This window comes from Bufo gargarizans, chromosome 8 (assembly GCF_014858855.1).
Source record: "Bufo gargarizans isolate SCDJY-AF-19 chromosome 8, ASM1485885v1, whole genome shotgun sequence".
Classification (NCBI taxonomy): Eukaryota; Metazoa; Chordata; class Amphibia; order Anura; family Bufonidae; genus Bufo; species Bufo gargarizans.
In genome coordinates this window covers 10,957,819-10,976,695 of record NC_058087.1, presented here as the reverse complement: position 1 = coordinate 10,976,695, position 18,877 = coordinate 10,957,819, and positions in this window count along the sequence as shown.

The following is an 18,877-nucleotide window of genomic DNA, read 5'->3' as shown; positions in this document are numbered from 1 at the left end:
CAGAAGGTACTGCACGTTTTCCCCGTGCCGCCCAGGAAGCATGGCTCCTTTGAAGGACTTAACCCCACCGTGCCTAAAGAGGTGTTGGCCCAAGCTAGGAATATGTGGGAGTACAAGCGGGCCATCGAGGATTGGGCCATCCAAGTCTGGGACAGGCCGCAGCCTGGAGAGGAGGACGAGCTCGGTAACATGGTTCTCGGTCCAGCAAGGCAGTGGGTTTTCTCATGGAGAATAAAACAGGCCGGGAGTTCTTTGTGGGACGGCGCTCCATGAAACGCCACTACCTTCCCCAGGCAAGGCACAGTCTCTACCAAGGGGGCATGAAGGAGGTGGCACACCAGCATTGCGGTCTGTTTTTATCTTGTTGCTTTAATCCTATTTTGTTGTTTCCTGGTGTATTGTGGATCTGCTATTCCAATTATGCTGCACATGCCAGGGATTTATGTACTTATTTATATGGATTGGCTTATGTCTGCCTAAATTTGTGTACAGAGGAGGGTGGGTTCCTATTTGTTTGTAGGCCCCAACCCCGCTATAATCAACAACATGTGCAGCTGTGATGAGGTTCCTATGAATAGAAAGACAACTTAGGTTATTTGGGCGTGTAATTCCTTTATCACCCTCTTATGTATATGGGCTGACCAGCGTTTGCTGGTGACGACCTCCTGGTTGCTAAATATGGGATACAATTTTAACTTTATATTGTGAATTATTGTCATATATGTTTTAATGAGACTTTAATAAAGATATTTGTTATTAATATTGAGTGGAGGTGTGGCTTAGTGGTATTGAGCATTTGAGTACGACCACACTTGGAGTACATGGTACTTGGTGTACCGATTAGTGGAAAGGTTGTTTAGATCCTTAGTTCTTGTGCATTGCCAAGCCAAGGAAAATGTGTAGCTACTTGGTCAGACATCAAGGTGACGAAGCATAAAGCATGATTAGACCTTGGTGCAAGGAAGAGAATACAGGATGAAGCCACCTGTCACGGATGGTGTAACAGAAAACAAGAAGTTACAAATAAGGATCCGACTGGCTTGATCCGAAACTAAGGAACAAAAGGGTGACCCCTATTTAGGCCCTGAAACTCTCCCTGTCTTCTCAGCCCATGCAAAGATCTCTATGATAGAAAATTGCATGCCCTCGTGCCTCGACTGTATAACACCTGAACACCCTATAATAGTGAGGGGACACGACCACCGGCTCCCTACACTTAATACGGAGGGAGTCAGGGTCACCTAGGATCAAAGCAACAGGAAAACACAAATAAATGAACAGACTTATCTGTAGAAGCATCAGTTGCAGTTTGCAGCATGAGCACACTCCAGGAAGTTGTATAAACCGCAAGGTGAGGCAGTATGGGGAGGAGATATATAGGGAGGCAATCACTGCTAATAGATTACAGCTGGGAGAGGGAGGAGAGATGTTAAAACGAAAGCAAAACAAAAGAAGATCATGCAGGAGGTACTGAACAGCGTCTATCAGAACTTCTCAAAGATCTGGTGGTGACAGTACCCCTCCCTCTACGAGTGGACTCCGGACACTCAGAGCCCACCTTCTCAGGATGGGACCTATGGAATGCCCTGAGAAGACGAGTGGCCTTAATGTCCGCTACTGGAACCCACATCCTCTCCTCAGGACCATAACCCTCCCAATGAACGAGGTACTGAAGAGAACCACGGACAATACGAGAGTCCACAATCCTAGAGACCTGAAATTCAAGATTACCATCAACCACAATCGGAGGAGGAGTGTCACAACCAGACAGCTGAGAAGCTCTGACAGAGGCCTTTCAGAACCTCCTCCTTGAGTTTCTGTGTTGTGGTATTCAGCTCCTCCTCTCATTAGCCTCTCTCAGCTGTCATGTGTTGGACTAATTGCTTCCCTTTAAATTCTTCCCCAGAAGGCTTTTCTGGGCGGCTTATACTACTTCCTGGAGTGTGTGTGCTCGCTGACTCTGTCCTCCTGTTTGCTTCAAAGCTAAGTGTTGTACCTTTATCTGTTATTTTCTGTTTGCTGGATCCCAGGTGACCCTGACTCCCTCCGTATCTTGTGTAGGGAGCCGGTGGTCGTGTCCCCTCACTATTGTAGGGTGCTCAGGGCTTTATAGTCAAGGTTCGTGGATATGCAAACCTCCACCATTCGGATCTTTGCATAGGCTGAGCAGCCAGGGAAAGTGCCAGGTCTTCTGCAGGGGTCTCCCTTGGTTCCTTAGTTTTTGGATCCAGCGAGTCGTTTATACATGTTGCTTTGCCTTGTTTCCTGTACACCGTCCGTGACATTATAAGCCGCCTTAACCGTCTCAAGCATGGATCCGGTTTCACTTTTGGCTGAACGCTTCCAGGGTCTTTCAATGGAGGTAGCTGATCTCCGTAAGACTTTTTCTCAGCTTCAAGTGACCGGTTCAGCTTGCGTTCATGGAGTTTGTTCTGAGCCTAAGATCTCGCTCCCGGATACGTTCTCCGGGGGTAGTGAGAATTTTGTGCGTTTTAGAGAGGCTTGCAAACTCCATTTTCGCCTTCTTCCCCACTCCTCTGGTGATGAGGAACGGAGGGTGGGGATCATTATATCGCTGCTCAGAGGTAACGCTCAGTCCTGGGCCTTTTCGCTGCCGGAGGGGGCACGGCCTCTCCGTTCAGTGGATGAATTATTTTTAGCCCTGGGTCAGATATATGATGATCCGGATCGTATTGCTCTGGCTGAGTCTAAACTACGTCTATTATGCCAGGGTAAACAATCCGCAGAAATATACTGCTCAGAATTTCGGAGATGGGCAGTTGATACTGGTTGGAATGATGCTGCGCTCCGAAGTCAATTTTGCCATGGTTGAAAGATGCATTTGCCTTTCATGAGAGGCCTATTTCTTTGGACTCTGCTATGTCTCAGGCCGTTCGTATTGACAGGCGTCTTAGAGAGAGGGGAGAGATGTCCCCTTCCTGTCATACTCAGTCCCAGGACAGTGCAGCGGTCCCGTTCTGTGCGCAGGGGTCTCAGTCGCCGTCAGCCCCTTCTGAGCAGGAGCCCATGCAGCTGGGGTTGATTGCTTCTGACAATAGAAGATTCAGCCCGCATGGGAGGGTTTGTTTTTGTTGTGGAGGTATAAACCATTTGGCAAATATTTGTCCCTCTAGGAGATTCAGGCAGTTTTCTGGGAGTAATAAAGAAACAAACAGGAAAAAATCTTTTAAAAATGTTCCGGCAGGGTTATTATTGGCAGGGTTGAGGCGGAAATTGAAGGTTTTCCATTTGCTTGTAGTTCCCGTTTTGTCCTGCCGGCTAGGGTGGCGCTAGAGAGCAAGAACATTTTTTGTGAGATTTTTGTGGATAGTGGGGCAGCGGTTAATCTCATTGATAATCAATTTGCGATAACTCATGGTTTCCAGGTGCGCACTTTGGGAAAGGATATTCCTGTTTTTGCTATCGATTCCGCTCCACTTTCTCAAAAATCATTAAAGGACATAGTTCACAATATCCGTTTAATTGTGAGTGATGCTCATGTTGAGGATGTGTCATGTTTTGTCCTTAGCGGTTTACCCACCCCTCTGGTTTTGGGGCTGCCCTGGCTCACTAAGCATAACCCCACCATTGATTGGCAAGCGAGGCAAATAAATGGTTGGAGTGACTTTTGCAGAGAGAATTGCCTCATGACATCTGTTTCTGAGGTTGCTACTGTCAGTATGGGATCTGCATCTCCACTGCAGGGTGGCAGATCGCTGTCTACACATTGCAGCACTATGGGTCCCAGTACTGGCTTACCTTGTAGGAGACGCAGGTGCCCGCCAGCATACCGTCGCATCCGTCCTCTTTGCCAGGTGTCATCTGATGAGCTATAGCACGCGCACCTCTCCCTTTCTTATAGGAGTAGGCAGCTGGTTCCTGATTACCATCCCCACCCGGAGGCGGGACTATTTGTATTTAAGGCAGCTTCACTCATCATGAAGTGCCCAAGCGTGGTTGTTGTACCTCTGGACTCCCGCTGAAGCATTCCACTGTGTCCGTTTGTTGGATTTCCTGGATTCTGACCTCCGCTTCATTTGACTACGCATCTGCCTGCTGTCTGTTTATTGGACCTCCTGGATTATAGACCTCTGCACTGCCTGACAACGCATCAGTCCATCTCTTCCAGTAAGTCTGCCTGGATCCCGTCCCTGCGCTGCCTATGAGACTGCTTATATCTGCACTGCCTGATTATGCATCTGCCCATGTAAAGTCTGCCTGGATCCAGACCCTGCGCTGCCTCTGAGACTGCTTATACCTGCATGCTATATTGCTCTGAACTGTGTGTTGCCTGTACCTGTCAAGTGACTTTTTGAATACTGTCTGCCAGTAAAGACCATCTGTTACTTTATTCTGCCTTTGTTGGACTCTGTTCACACTACTGCAGGTAGCTGCATTCAAGGTAACAGGTGCAGACACCAGGGTCCTGTCTCTGAGAGTCAGCAGTCTGCGATATTGGACTAATTCCAGTCCTCTATCAGCTGACACAGAGGATCCACATCCTCTGGTCGTAACAGTACGCTTGGGCCATGGATCCCGCTGGCTCTAAACCAGGAATGTCTGAAGTACTACATGAACTTGAACAACAGCGTACCACCCAGAAACAGGTGATAAATTACTTGCAGCATGTAGCTGCTCGCCTGGACTCCCTTGCTACAGCACAGTCTGCACAGGCTCCTACTGCTCCTGCTGTCCCTGTTGCGGCTGCAGCACTGCCAAGCATTTCTGGACCACGTTTATCTGCTCCACCCCGTTACAGCGGCAACCCGAAAGCCTGTCGTGGGTTTCTTAACCAGTGTACAATTCACTTTGAACTGCTTCCTCATCACTTTCAATCAGACCGCGCCAAAGTGGCGTTCATTATCTCTCATCTCGAGGGTGAGGCTCTGGCCTGGGCGAATCCAATATGGGAGAGATCTGGTCCTATCACCAATAATGTGGCACTATTCATGGGCTCTTTTAAGAAGGTGTTTGAGGAGCCAGGTCGAGCTTCTTCTGCGGCCTCCTCTCTGCTGCACGTCCGTCAAGGAAGCTGGTCGGTGGGCCAATATGCCATTCAGTTCCGCACCTTAGCGTCTGAAGTTTTGTGGAATGAGGAGGCTTTGGTGGCGGCCTTTTGGGAAGGGTTGTCTGGACGTATTAAAGATGAACTTGCAGGTCGTGATGTGCCTACCTCCCTTGAGGCTCTGATCTCTCTGGCTATTAAAATCGACATACGGTTTTCGGAGCGAGCTCGGGAGGCCCGTCAAGAGAAAAGACTTCCACAACAACTGTTTAAGTCTAATATGTCTCAACCTCCATTACGCACCTCCTTTTCGGATCCTGAACCCATGCAGGTGAATTCCACTCGGCTCTCGGATGAGGAACGTCGTCTTCGCATGTCTTCTGGACTCTGCCTCTACTGTGGTGGTTCGGGTCACCGTGTCCGCAACTGTCCCCAGAAGTCGGGAAACTCCAATGCTTAGGGTCTTTGGGAGAGGCGGCTCTAGGCGAAAACTGCTCCACTCTCCAAATTCCTGTGACTCTGGTTCTTGGGGGCATCAAGGTCTCCATATCTGCTTCCTTGGATTCCGGGTCTGCGGGGAACTTCATTCACCAAGCTATGGTGAGTCAATACCACATTCCTGTACGCCTGCTTCAAAATCCCCTGCTGGTGACTGCCGTCAGTGGACAAGTACTGACGGATCCAGTCCGGTTCATCACTGAGCCGTTGGAACTGCAAGTAGGGTGGTTACACGTTGAAAAGATTTCTCTATATGTGCTCCCTGAACTGTCCCATTCTCTTTTGCTGGGGTTGCCCTGGCTTAGGATGCACAATCCAGTAATCGAGTGGAGCTCTGGAGAGGTTCTTCAATGGGGACAGCTGTGCCAAGGCAAGTGCTTATGTTCCATTCAACGAAGGGTCTCTATATCCCCCCCTAAAAACCTGGAGGCCTTGCCAGTGGTCTATCATTCCTTTGCGGATGTGTTCGATAAAAAAGAGGCTGAGACACTACCTCTCCATCGCCCCTATGACTGCCCAATTGATTTACTATCTGGGACTTCTCCTCCTCGGGGTCGTGTTTATCCTCTGTCCCCTGCCGAATCGCAGGCAACAGCAGATTACATTAAGGAGAACCTTGAGAGGGGTTTCATCAGGAAGTCTTCCTCACCTGCAGGGGCAGGATTCTTTTTTGTGAAAAAGAAAGATGGGTCTCTTCGCCCCTGTATAGACTACCGTGGTCTGAATAAGATCACCATCAAGAATAAATACCCTTTACCGTTAATTTCTGAATTATTTGATAGACTCCGTGGGGCTCGGATCTTCTCTAAGTTGGACTTGCGGGGGGCATATAATTTAATACGGATTCGTGAGGGTGACGAATGGAAGACAGCTTTTAATACCAGGGATGGCCACTATGAATACCTCGTGATGCCCTTCGGGCTCAGTAATGCCCCTGCTGTCTTCCAGGAGTTTGTCAATGACATTTTTCGAGATCTGCTCTATTCTTGTGTTGTTGTCTATTTGGATGATATTCTTATTTTTTCCAGAGACATCAGAACTCATCGCAGGCATGTGCAGATGGTCTTACAACGCTTACGAGAGAATCGTCTGTACGCTAAATTGGAAAAGTGTGTCTTTGAAAAGTCGTCCCTGCCCTTCCTGGGGTACATCATCTCGGATCATGGTCTCAAAATGGATCCTGGAAAGGTGGCAGCAGTGCTCGACTGGCCCCGTCCCTCCGGCCTGAAGGCAATACAAAGGTTCCTGGGCTTTGCCAATTATTATCGTCAATTCATCCGTAATTTTTCTACCCTAACAGCTCCTATTTCTGGCCTGACCAAGAAGGGTGCCAATCCCAAACTATGGTCCCCTGAAGCAGAGACAGCATTTTCCTCCCTCAAGCAAGCCTTTTCTTCAGCTCCAGTCCTTAGACGCCCAGAACCCAACCAACAGTTCTTCTTGGAGGTGGACGCATCCTCTGTGGGAGCCGGGGCCGTCCTGTCACAGAAGAATGCCTCAGGTCGTATGTCTCCTTGTGGTTTTTTTTCTAAGTTATTTTCCGCTGCCGAAAAAAACTATTCTATTGGGGACAGGGAACTCCTAGCAATTAAGTTGGCTCTAGAGGAATGGAGATATCTTCTGGAGGGTTCTAGCCTACCAGTCATAATTTACACCGATCATAAGAACCTCACCTATTTGCAGACAGCTCAACGACTTAATCCTCGTCAGGCCCGTTGGTCTCTCTTCTTTGCCCGATTTAATTTTCAATTGCATTTTCGGTCCGCTGACAAAAATATCAAAGCGGACGCTCTCTCCAGGTCCTTTGAAACCACAGATTCAGAAGACGAACCCCAGTTTATCATTGAACCAAATAAAGTAGTCCCAGTGGCTCCAGTTAACCTGTCCAAGGTTCCCCCAGGTAAGATCTTTGTTCCGGAATCTAATCGAAGGAAGGTTTTACAGTGGGGGCATGCATCCAAGATTGCCGGCCATCCAGGTCAACGGGGGACCTTGAATCTCATCTCCAGACATTACTGGTGGCCATCCATAACAGCGGATATTGTAGACTTTGTGGCTTCCTGTACCTTGTGTGCCCAGAATAAGTCTCCCAGACTGAAACCTGCAGGTTTATTATTGCCTCTTCCGGTGCCTGAGGTCCCCTGGCAGCATATTGGTATGGACTTCATAACCGATTTACCTGTCTCTGAGGGCTGTACAGTCATTTGGGTTGTCGTTGACCGTTTTTCTAAGATGTCGCACTTTATTCCGCTTCCAGGTCTGCCATCTGCTCCTCGTCTTGCTGAGCTATTTATTTTACATATCTTCCGCCTTCATGGATTTCCCCTCCATATCGTCTCGGATAGAGGAGTACAATTCACCTCCCGGTTCTGGAGATCTTTATGTAAGTCTCTGAATGTCTCTTTGGACTTCTCTTCTGCCTATCATCCACAGACTAACGGCCAGGTGGAACGCATGAACCAAATATTGGTCAGCTTCCTGCGACATTTCACCAATGCCCATCAGGATGACTGGGTGAAGCATCTTCCCTGGGCAGAATTTGCTCATAACAATAGAGTCAACCAAGCCACAGGTAAATCTCCATTTTTTGTGGTCTATGGACGACATCCAAGTGTTCCTCTTCCTGTGCGGCCTTCTTCTGGAGTTCCTGCGGCAGATTCCTGTGTGGAGCAGCTGTCTCGGGTCTGGTCTGACACTAAAGTATCGCTTCGGAGAACAGCGGACCAGATGAAAAGGTCTGCGGATAAGAGGCGCAGACCTCCTCCTCAGTTTGCCATTGGAGACAAGGTATGGCTTTCTTCTAAGAATATCCGTCTCAGACTTCCCTCTTACAAACTGGCTCCGCGATTCTTGGGACCTTTTTCTGTGATCAAGAAAATTAATCCTGTTGCCTACAAGCTCAAACTACCTGCTACCTTGCGGATTCCCAACTCATTTCATGTTTCATTACTTAAGCCAGCTGTCTTTAACAGGTTTTGCAAAGGCACTTCACAGAACCCTCCTCCTGTCACTATGGATGATGAGTTTGAAGTTAAGGACATTCTAGACAGGAGGATTATCAGAGGTAAGACCTTCTATTTGGTGGACTGGAAGGGCTACGGGCCTGAAGAAAGGTCATGGGAATCTGCAGAGAATATTCATGCCCCTCTGTTGCTGAAGAAATTTCTCTCCAGGTCAGCCGTGTGGAGGAGGGGGCGTAAGAGGGGGGGTACTGTCAGTATGGGATCTGCATCTCCACTGCAGGGTGGCAGATCGCTGTCTACACATTGCAGCACTATGGGTCCCAGTACTGGCTTACCTTGTAGGAGACGCAGGTGCCCGCCAGCATACCGTCGCATCCGTCCTCTTTGCCAGGTGTCATCTGATGAGCTATAGCACGCGCACCTCTCCCTTTCTTATAGGAGTAGGCAGCTGGTTCCTGATTACCATCCCCACCCGGAGGCGGGACTATTTGTATTTAAGGCAGCTTCACTCATCATGAAGTGCCCAAGCGTGGTTGTTGTACCTCTGGACTCCCGCTGAAGCATTCCACTGTGTCCGTTTGTTGGATTTCCTGGATTCTGACCTCCGCTTCATTTGACTACGCATCTGCCTGCTGTCTGTTTATTGGACCTCCTGGATTATAGACCTCTGCACTGCCTGACAACGCATCAGTCCATCTCTTCCAGTAAGTCTGCCTGGATCCCGTCCCTGCGCTGCCTATGAGACTGCTTATATCTGCACTGCCTGATTATGCATCTGCCCATGTAAAGTCTGCCTGGATCCAGACCCTGCGCTGCCTCTGAGACTGCTTATACCTGCATGCTATATTGCTCTGAACTGTGTGTTGCCTGTACCTGTCAAGTGACTTTTTGAATACTGTCTGCCAGTAAAGACCATCTGTTACTTTATTCTGCCTTTGTTGGACTCTGTTCACACTACTGCAGGTAGCTGCATTCAAGGTAACAGGTGCAGACACCAGGGTCCTGTCTCTGAGAGTCAGCAGTCTGCGATATTGGACTAATTCCAGTCCTCTATCAGCTGACACAGAGGATCCACATCCTCTGGTCGTAACAGCTACTAAGACTGTACCATCTTTTCTCTCTGAATTTTCGGATGTCTTCTCTGAGAGTGGAGTTCAGGATTTGCCCCCGCACAGGGAGTACGATTGCCCTATTAATCTCATCCCAGACGCCAAGCTGCCTAAATCTCGTTTATACAATCTTTCCCAACCTGAGAGGATCGCTATGCGTGCTTATATCTCTGAGAGTCTGAGAAAGGGACACATACGACCCTCGAAGTCACCTGTTGCCGCTGGTTTTTTCTTTGTTAAGAAAAAAGATGGTTCTTTAAGACCTTGTCTGGATTTCAGGGAGCTGAACAATATCACAATTCGTGACCCTTATCCGCTTCCTCTGATCCCGGACCTATTTAACCAGGTTGTTGGGGCTAAAGTCTTTTCCAAATTAGATTTAAGAGGGGCATACAACCTGGTCAGGGTCAGAGAAGGGGACGAATGGAAGACGGCCTTCAATACCCCTGAGGGCCATTTTGAAAACTTGGTTATGCCTTTTGGTTTGATGAATGCCCCAGCCGTTTTTCAGCATTTCGTGAACAGCATTTTTTATCATTTGATGGGAAAATTTGTATTGGTGTATTTGGATGACATTTAGATTTTTTCTCCTGATTTCAAAACCCATAAGGAACATTTACGTCAGGTCTTGCTCATCCTGCGGGAGAATAAATTATATGCGAAACTGGAAAAATGTGTGTTTGCGGTTCCAGAAATTCAATTTCTGGGGTTTCTTCTCTCCGCTTCTGGTTTTCGCATGGACCCCGAGAAGGTCCGCGCTGTGCTTGAGTGGGAGCTTCCTGAGAATCAAAAGGCGCTGATGCGTTTTTTGGGCTTTGCCAATTATTACAGGAAGTTCATTTTGAATTATTCTTCTATTGTTAAACCACTCACTGATATGACCAGAAAGGGGGTAGATTTTTCTTCTTGGTCAGTAGAGGCGCGTAAGGCTTTTTCTGATATCAAGGAGAGTTTTGCTTCCGCTCCCATCTTGGTGCAACCTGATGTTTCTTTACCCTTCATAGTTGAGGTTGATGCTTCTGAGGTGGGTGTGGGGGCGGTCTTGTCTCAGGGTTCCTCTCCTGCCAATTGGCGACCGTGTGCCTTTTTCTCAAGAAAACTCTCCTCCGCAGAGAGAAATTACGATGTGGGAGATAGGGAATTGTTGGCCATCAAGTTGGCTTTTGAGGAATGGCGCCATTGGCTAGAGGGAGCCAGACACCCTATTACCGTATTTACTGACCATAAAAATCTGGCCTACTTGGAGTCAGCCAAGCGTCTGAACCCGAGACAGGCCAGATGGTCGTTGTTCTTTTCTAGGTTTAATTTTGTTGTCACGTTCCGCCCTGGAGTTAAGAATGTGAAGGCAGATGCCCTGTCACGTTGTTTTCCGGGAGGCGGGAATTTTGAAGACCCGGGTCCCATTTTGGCTGAAGGTGTGGTGGTCTCTGCTCTTTTTCCTGAATTGGAGGCAGAGGTGCAGGCAGCCCAGTCAGAGGCTCCTGATCTTTGTCCTCCTGGGAGGTTGTTTGTGCCTCTCGCTTTAAGACACAAGATTTTTAAAGAACACCACGATACGGTCCTTGCTGGGCACCCGGGGGTAAGAGCCACACTGGATCTCATCGCTCGGAGATTCTGGTGGCCTGCGCTTCGTAAGTCGGTTGAGGGTTTTGTGGCAGCCTGCGAGACTTGCGCTCGTGCCAAAGTCCCTCATTCACGGCCATCAGGTCCTCTCCTTCCCTTACCCATTCCTTCCCGTCCTTGGACACATCTGTCCATGGACTTCATAACGGACCTGCCTCGTTCCTCGGGGAAGACTGTGATTCTGGTGGTGGTGGACCGTTTTAGCAAAATGGTTCATTTCATCCCTTTTCCTGGTTTGCCCAATGCTAAGACGCTGGCGCAGGCATTTGTTGATCACATTGTCAAATTGCACGGTATTCCTTCAGACATAGTCTCTGATAGGGGCACGCAGTTTGTTTCCAGATTCTGGAAGGCTTTCTGTTCTCACTTGGGGGTTCGGTTGTCATTCTCTTCTGCTTTCCACCCGCAGTCGAATGGCCAGACAGCGCGTCAATCAGAATCTGGAGACATATCTGCGTTGTTTTGTGGCGGAGAATCAAGAGGATTGGTGTTCTTTTTTGTCCCTTGCTGAGTTTGCTTTAAATAACCGTCGTCAAGAGTCCTCTGATAAGTCACCATTTTTTGGTGCATATGGGTTTCATCCACAGTTTGGGACTTTCTCGGGAGAGGGGTCTTCTGGTTTACCTGATGAGGACAGATTCTCCTCGTCTTTGTCATCTATTTGGCAAAAGATTCAAGATAATCTAAAGAGCATGAGTGAGAGATATAAGCGTGTGGCTGATAAGAGACGTGTGCTTGGTCCGGACCTGAATGTTGGTGATCTGGTGTGGTTGTCTACCAAGAATATCAAATTGAAGGTTCCCTCCTGGAAGTTGGGTCCTAGGTTTATTGGGCCTTACAAAATCCTGGCTGTCATCAATCCTGTTGCATACCGTCTTGATCTTCCTCAGACTTGGAAGATCCATAATGTTTTTCATAAGTCCTTATTGAAACCTTATGTTCAACCCATTGTACCCTCGCCTTTGCCTCCTCCTCCGATTATGGTTGATGGGAATCTTGAATTTCAGGTCTCTAGGATTGTGGATTCTCGTCTTGTCCGCGGTTCTCTTCAGTACCTTGTTCAGTGGGAGGGGTATGGTCCTGAGGAGAGGATGTGGGTCCCAGTGACGGACATTAAAGCCTCTCGTCTCATCAGGGCTTTCCATAGGTCCCATCCTGAGAAGGTGGGTTCTGAGTGTCCGGAGTCCACTCATAGAGGGAGGGGTACTGTCACAACCAGACAGCTGAGAAGCTCTGACAGAGGCCTTTCAGAACCTCCTCCTTGAGTTTCTGTGTTGTGGTATTCAGCTCCTCCTCTCGTTAGCCTCTCTCAGCTGTCATGTGTTGGACTAATTGCTTCCCTTTAAATTCTTCCCCAGAAGGCTTTTCTGGGCGGCTTATACTACTTCCTGGAGTGTGTGTGCTCGCTGACTCTGTCCTCCTGTTTGCTTCAAAGCTAAGTGTTGTACCTTTATCTGTTATTTTCTGTTTGCTGGATCCCAGGTGACCCTGACTCCCTCCGTATCTTGTGTAGGGAGCCGGTGGTCGTGTCCCCTCACTATTGTAGGGTGCTCAGGGCTTTATAGTCAAGGTTCGTGGATATGCAAACCTCCACCATTCGGATCTTTGCATAGGCTGAGCAGCCAGGGAAAGTGCCAGGTCTCCCTTGGTTCCTTAGTTTTTGGATCCAGCGAGTCGTTTATACATGTTGCTTTGCCTTGTTTCCTGTACACCGTCCGTGACAAGGAGGCAAAGAGGAGGGTACAGTGGGTTGGACTTAAGGTTTTAATAGGGACTTGTGAAAAACATTATGGATCTTCCAAGTCTGAGGAAGATCAAGACGGTAGGCAACGGGATTGATGACGGACAAGATTTTGTAAAGCCCAATAAACTTAGGACCCAACTTCCAGGAGGGAACCTTCAATTTGATATTCTTAATAGACAACCATACCAGATCACCAACATTCAGGTCTGGACCAGGCACACGTCTCTTATCCGCCACACGCTTATATCTCTCACTCATGCTCTTTACATTATCCTGAATCTTTTGCCAAATAGATGACAAAGACGAGGAGAATCTCTCCTCATCAGGTAAACCAGAAGCCCCCTCTCCAGAGAATGTCCCAAACTGCGGATGAAACCCATATGCACCAAAAAATGGTGACTTATCAGAGGACTCCTGACGACGGTTATTTAAAACAAACTCAGCAAGGGAGAGAAAAGAACACCAATCCTCCTGATTCTCCGCCACAAAACAACGCAGATATGTCTCCAGATTCTGATTGATGCGCTCTGTCTGGCCAGAAGCGGAGAGAAGAAACCCCAGAAATTGAATTTCTGGAACCACAAACACACATTTTTCCAGTTTAGCGTACAATTTATTATCCCGCAGAATGAGCAAGACCTGATGTAGGTGGTCCTTATGAGTTTTGAAATCAGGAGAAAAAATCAAAATGTCATCTAGATACACTAGTACAAATTTCCCCATTAAATGATAAAAAATGCTGTTCACAAAATGCTGAAAGACGGCTGGAGCATTCATCAAACCAAAAGGCATAATCAAATTCTCAAAATGGCCCTCAGGGGTATTGAAGGCCGTCTTCCATTCGTCTCCTTCTCTGACCCTGACCAGGTTGTATGCCCCTCTTAAATCCAACTTGGAAAAAACTTTAGCCCCAACAATCTGGTTAAACAGGTCCGGGATCAGAGGAAGCGGATAAGGGTCACGAATTGTGATACTGTTCAGCTCCCTGAAATCCAGACATGGTCTTAAAGAACCATCTTTTTTCTTAACAAAGAAAAAAACAGCGGCAACAGGTGACTTCGAGGGTCGTATGTGTCCCTTTCTCAGGCTCTCAGAGATATAAGCACGCATAGCGACCCTTTCAGGTTGGGAGAGATTGTTTAAACGAGATTTAGGCAGCTTGGTGCCTGGGATGAGATTAATAGGGCAATCGTACTCCCTGTGAGGGGGCAGCTCCTGAACTCCACTCTCAGAAAACACATCCGAAAATTCAGAGAGAAAAGATGGTACAGTCTAAGTAGAAACCTCTGAAACAGATGTCGAGAGGCAATTCTCTCTGCAAAAGTCACTCCAACCATTTATTTGCCTCGCTTGCCAATCAATGGTGGGGTTATGTTTAGTGAGCCAGAGTAGCCCCAACACTAGAGGAGTAGGCAACCTGCTTAGGACGAAAAATGACACATCCTCAACATGAGTATCACTCACAATCAAACAGATATTGTGAACTATGCCCTTTAACGATTTCTGAGAAAGTGGAGCGGAATCAATAGCAAAAACAGGTATATCCTTTCCCAAAGTGCATACCTGGAAACCATGTGTTATAGCAAATTGATTATCAATGAGATTGACAGCTGCTCCACTATCTACAAAAATCTCACAAAGAATGTTCTTGCTCTCTAGCGCCACCCTGGCAGGTAGGACAAAACGGGAACTACAAGCAAACGGAAAACCTTCAATTTCCGCATCAACCTTGCCAATAGTAACAGATAGAACGTTTTTAGAGGACTTTTGTCACGAGGGTGTCAAGACCCACGCCTGACTCCGTTATACCCGGGGTCAGGAAGTCGCAGCGGTTGGCTGCACGCTCTATGTAAGATAGGGCTGTTTCCTTATGGTAGCTTTCTGGGTTTGCTTTGCAACCCTTTTTGGCTCACTCAGGGATCCATAGCTCCTTCTTCTCAGCTGTTCCTTGTCCAGCACTCCCAACCTCCTTATATTCCCCTCTCACACCTCTCTGGTTGCCAGATATAGAGCTTCCTGCCTGGACATCTATACTGACCCACTGGAGCTGTGTTGCTGCGTTCTCTGGTTGTTGGTCCAGAATGTTTCCCTCCGGATCCCTGTTGGACCTTTGGGGTCTGCTGTGGTCGCCCACCTGGGTTTATGTGTTTGTCTGTATTGTCTGTCCTCTCCCTGGTGTTTCCCTCTTAGTGTCAGTGGTGCGGACTAGCGATCCCACCGGCCCGTTCACTATCTAGGGCTCATTTTAGGGAAAGCCAGGGTTTAGGCACGTGATCGCCACACGGGTGAGGAACCCGTCTAGTGACGTCAGGGCAGTCAGGTGCCAGCCGCAAGGTGAGTCAGGGGTCACCACCTTTCCCTCTCCCTTGGGCAGGGCTTTCCCTTTTCCCTCCCTGTGCGTGACGCCGGTCATTACAACTTTTTTCTTTTTGTTTCTTTATTACTCTCAAAAAACTGCCTGAATCTCCTAGAGGGACAAACATTTGCCAAATGATTTATACCTCCACAACAAAAACAAACCCTCCTCTGATAGCTGAATCCTCTGTTGTCAGAGGCAAGGAAAACCCAGCTGCATGGGCTCCTGCTCAGAGAGGATTGAGAGAGACTGAGGCTCCTGCGCACTGAATGAGACCACCCCACTGTCCTTGGACTGAGTATGACAGGAAGGAGTGATCTCTCCTCTCTCTCCAAGACGCCTGTCAATACGAACAGCCCGAGACATGGCAGAATCCAAGGAGGTAGGTCTCTCATGAAAGGCAAATGCATCTTTCAATCCCTCTGAAAGACCATAGCAAAATTGACTTCGGAGTGCAGCATCATTCCAACCAGTATCAGCTGCCCATCTCCGAAATTCTGAACAGTATATCTCTGCGGACTGTTTACCCTGGCATAAAAGACGCAGTTTAGATTCCGCCAGAGAAATACGATCCGGATCATCATATATCTGACCCAGGGCTAAAAAAAATTCATCCACTGAACAGAGGGGCCGTGCCCCCACCGGCACCGAAAAGGCCCAGGACTAAGTGTTATTCCTGAGTAGCGAGATAATGATCCCCACCCTCCGCTCCTCATCACCAGAGGAATGGGGAAGTAGGCGAAAATGGAGTTTGCAAGCCTCTCTGAAACAAACAAAATTCTCACTACCCTCGGAGAACGTATCCGGAAGCGAGATTTTAGGCTCAGAACAAATTCCATGAACGCAAGCAGAAACGGTCACCTCAAACTGAGAGACAGTTTTCTGGAGATCTGCTACCTCCAGTGAAAGACCCTGCATGCGGTCAATCAAAGTTGAAACCGGATTCATTCTTAAGACGGTTTAACAGAAAACAAGAAGTTACAAATAAGGATCTGACTGGCTTGATCTGAAACTAAGGAACAAAAGGGTGACCCCTATTTAAGCCCTGAAACTCTCCCTGTCTTCTCAGCCCACGCAAAGATCTCTATGATAGAAAATTGCATGCCCTCGTGCCTCGACTGTATGACACCTGAACACCCTATAATAGTGAGGGGACACGACCACCGGCTCCTTACACTTAATACGGAGGGAGTCAGGGTCCATCTAGGATCAAAGCAACAGGAAAACACAAATAAATGAACAGACTTATCTGTAGAAGCATCAGTTGCAGTTTGCAGCATGAGCACACTCCAGGAAGTTGTATAAACCGCAAGGTGAGGCAGTATGGGGAGGAGATATATAGGGAGGCAATCACTGCTAATAGATGACAGCTGGGAGAGGGAGGAGAGATGTCAAAATGAAAGCAAAACAAAAGAAGATCATGCAGGAGGTACTGAAGAGCGTCTATCAGAACTTCTCAAAGATCTAGTGGTGACACCACCATTCTTTTTGCGAGCGTTCCATAGTATCGTGGAGGGATTACAGTACATGATACCCACACGCTCCACATATGACTATGGCCACGTCGTGGAGTAATTGAGCGCCTAGTACAGTATTTGTTCGGTTTACCTCGAGAGGGAAAACCGTGTTTGGACACCCTACTGATATAGGCAGGAATCTAGCTAGATAACTAACTAACACAAGGTCAAAGTAAGAACCATTAGTATTTAATGTCCTCAGAGGCAGTCCATAATGAGCAATAATGATGGAAGACTTGCTTATGAGGTACCAGACGTCCTCAGAGGCAGTCCATAATAAGCAAAGAAGTAAAGTGCTGACTATCTGGCTAACGATGACCAGGGTACTATTGGCTAATGCATTTTTTGGGAATATCTCACGTAGGGATGTCCTTATAAATAGTTCACTCTCAGACAGCAGCACTGTTCTGTCTGAGCGTGAGCTGCAGGGAGAAAGTCACCGTCCCTTCCACCACTGCAGCTGACAGAAGTTGATTTTTACCTTCATTTTTTTAATCCCTGTCGGCTGCGGAGTGTGAGGGGGTATGACCTAACCAGATTGAAAGCGTGGCTTAGTGGGACCTGGGGGCGGGACTTTTAATTCCATCCTTTGAGGGTGGCCTGAATGGCCACCCTACCTGCCCCCCGAACTGTCACTTCCACAGCACTCCACTCCCTTGACAGTGTCATCCATAGCTCCCTGCCCTTTTAAAGCTGACCTGCCGCAGTGAAGAAAAACAGCTGGGTTGTTATAGAAACCTGGTGTAAAACGGTGTGTATGTGGAGACCTGCGAGGGCCTGCGAGATTCTCTTCGCCGTGTGTATGGCACTTGTGCAATGAGCAGGATACAGGTATACACTAATGCCAAATTATGCAATGACTGGGTCAGGTGTAGATGATAGTCTATGGTTTGTTCGTGACGCCAATTGCAGCGTGCGCAGGGTACTATCGCAGGGCCCTCCCAAGGTGTTATGACACACGTCCCAGGTTAGGAATGCTAGAGTGGTGTAATGGCCTATAATGTCTCTGTATGGTGGTGATAATGGTGTCAACGGTGTCTCCTACCTGGGTACGGCTGGACTCCTGGCTCCTGGCTCACTTGCAATAAATTTGAGTGTAGTAATAGTAGGAGTAATAGAGGAATTTTGCAGCAGAAATGATGTCCAGACCTTTAGATGAAGTTCAAACTTTTCTTTACTGAAGATAACTGGTATCCAAGCAGAATACAGCTTTGGTCTCTGGTCCCAGCAGGTTTTGGCAATGGTTGGCAGGAATAAATCTTCTGCACTATAAATCTGGAGCTTGCAGGATAAGACGTCTGCTTAGTAGCTCTGTAACTGTGGCAGGAATTTATCTTCTGCACTTCTCTTTATCTTCTGTTTCGTGGGGACTGACTAGCTGAGGAGGGATATGGCTTCTCCTAGGTCTCTGGACTTTACTCACAGATAGGCTCTCAGGGAATGCTTTCGTCCTGGAACTCGGGAGGTTGTCTGTTTTCTTCTCATCCAGCTGAGGCTGCAAGTTTTCAGGCTGTGGAATAATCAATGTCACAGCCGAGACAAGATCATGGCCTTCTTCCCTATACAGGGGGACTCCTTACACACTGCTTGAGAAAGGTTCCATTGAGTGGACCGAAACGCCGCTGCTATTTGGTGAATAAATACACGCTTGTTTTTGGAAGTGCCGTGGAGTTCACTTTATATAGCATATCACAGACTCTGGATCCCTTGTACAATTAGAGCCTGGTTCAAGTTGGTCCCATCCAATTTGCTATTCCAAGGCAGTAGGACTCCCTTCATTAAAGAAATTTAGACATTGTTTGCAAGCAGTCTAGTGGTGAATAAGTCCAAGGGTCATAAGGTATAGAAAGGGAAATTATCACCTGTGCCTTCTGCCTGGGTGATAAATCCTGCTACCATATTTGGGGTCTACTTTGATTCTTACTATGGGGCATGTATGACAGTAATAAAAGTATCTCCTTAAGCCACAGATCATACTGCATTCTCTTAACAGTTTACCTGCTCGTTGTCGAGGTTTGTAATTACATCACCTCCGTCCCCATTTACTTGAATGGCAAAGAGC